Source organism: Carlito syrichta, unplaced genomic scaffold (genome assembly GCF_000164805.1).
Source record: "Carlito syrichta isolate Samal-C Ts95f unplaced genomic scaffold, Tarsius_syrichta-2.0.1 Scaffold17419, whole genome shotgun sequence".
NCBI lineage: Eukaryota > Metazoa > Chordata > Mammalia > Primates > Tarsiidae > Carlito > Carlito syrichta.
Window position 1 is genome coordinate 1 of NW_006961515.1, and position 2,182 is coordinate 2,182.

Below are 2,182 nucleotides of genomic sequence, written 5' to 3' on the forward strand. Positions count from 1 at the left end.
GTTTCCTCTATGATCTCCCCTACAAATTGGTATTGGACCTTTAACTTCGGCACCTCGACCTTGGTTTTCTGAATCTTACTGGATATTGTGACTGAGGGCCGTCGGTGTGTAGACAGTGACCCAGTGATGCTTCTTGAAAATGTACTAAATTGGGTCTCTTCACCCTCTAAAAGTTTTCTGTACCTAACGATCTCGATATCCAGAGCCATCCTGATGTTGGGAAGATCCTGGTATTCTTGCAGATGATGAGCCATTTCCCACTTTGTGTCCCGAAGCTCATTACCAACTGCTGGATGGTGTCCTGGTAGCTGCTGAGGTCATGATAGTGGCCATCCTTGATGTCACTGAGCTGACGCTCCAAGGACTTCTTGGTGTCATGCACCAACTCCAGCTCGATGCTCTTGGACTGCAGGTGGCACCGGTACTCAGCAATCTCCTCTTTGGTGGAGCAGATGACCTCCTTGTTCTGTTCAGCTGCCTTGGTGAGCTTGGCATAACAGCATTTGAACCACTCTTCGGCCTGGTGCATATTCTGGTCGGAGTAGCACTCTAGCTGGGAGCGGATCTCCTTCAGTGCCAACGAGATGTCTGTCTTCAGCAGTCGTTGTCGCTCCAACGTGGTGTGCAACGTCTGGATCTGGGACAACAGGTCGGTCACCTCCTCTTCACGATTGCTCCACAGGAAGGCCACCTCGTCCTGCAGCGACGGCATCTTCTTGTCCAGCTCCACCTTGGCCAGCGACGGCTCCTCAATGTCAGTGCGCAGTGCGCAGATGGGTGCCATAGTGTCGTCGTGCAGCCACGCCTTCTCCATGCCCTCCTTGAGCCAGTGGACTTCCTTCTCTAGGTGGTCCAAGTCCAGCTGCACCTGCGCCTTCTCATGGTTCACCATCTCGAGGGTGGCACGCAGCTCACAGATCTCCTGGTTGTACTCGTCTCCCAGCTGAGCGTGCAAAGCCTGCTTCTGCCGCAGCGCATGAAACTCCGTCTCGATCTCCTTGTTCTGCTGCTCCAGATAGTGCACCTTATCGGTGTAGCCGGGGAAGCAGTCGTTCAGCCCCTACCGCTGCTCTTTCTCGTTGAAGCGGGACAGCTTGCAGTCGCCACCGGACCGGACTGCCGCGGTTGAGCAGGGCAGAGAACGGGCCAAAGTTGAGGCTCCTCTCGGCAGAGCTGAGCATGGCCGAGCTGCAGGCGAGGCGCAGGACGATCGTGCTGTGCTTGTAGGAGGCAGAAACAGTGCTGGGCGAGCCACGGGACCACCACTGCGAGCGGAAGCCGCTGGACCGCAAGCGACTGACGTGGCAAAAACTCTAGCAGGCCTCGGCCACTGCAGGTAGGCAGGCGGGTTGCCCAGCGAGTCCAACGTGTAGCTCATCTTGGAGGCCTTGGGGCATGTGGTTGTCACCGGAAGTGCATAGTTTGATTAAACTTCTGGCAAGAGCACACTCCTGGGGAGCCAGTGCTATTGCTTTTTGGTGGAAATTGGTGCTCTGCCACTGTTGAGGTATAGAGACCTGATACCTTGGCATGCATGGAGGTAATTAACAGCGTCTTTTGTACATTTAGCATAAGTGTTAATTTTTAAATACCAGGGATTTTTTGGGAGGGCCTGGTTGGGTCCAGGTTCCAAGCAGAAGGGGAGAGTGTAAGTTAACCCACACGTCTTGAAATGCTGCCACAGTAGAGTGCTGGTCATGATAGAAATCTCCGAGTCCTGATGGAAACCTAGCAAAGGTCCAGGGAGCGGTGGATCCTCTGGAGTGGACTCTTGGAGTTTTTGTGTAGGACCATTATTATCAGGTGGAGGAGTTATGAAAAAATTAATCTTTCATCTTCAAGCCCAGGTGATTGGCCTGGATGAAGTTGCTGTAGCTACAATGAACAGGACGCTGGTGAAACTGATGCTGGACAGAGGTGTTTACCCATATTTTTAGTTTAAGATCTATTGGGAGGGGAAAATGCTCCCACCTCCATTGTCTGTCAGTGTCATCTTGTGCTATAAGGAATCTAGAGATAGAGAAAGTACACTGAAACATGAAAGACAATGGGTTGTGCCTGACACTAAGCACAGGTTAGCGATAGTCTATAAGCTAATCTTTGAAATAATTGTATTATTTCAGGTCCCCATCAATGCTCAAGAAAGATGATAAAATAGACATTATACTCTTTTAATTTTAAA

The 2,182-nt window shown here is 51.3% G+C and overlaps 1 pseudogene; it reads right to left on the minus strand.

Moving 5' to 3' along the window:
* Positions 1-5: 5 nt before the first annotated feature.
* On the minus strand, positions 6-1,378 carry LOC103262266 (annotated as a pseudogene).
* Positions 1,379-2,182: the final 804 nt, after the last annotated feature.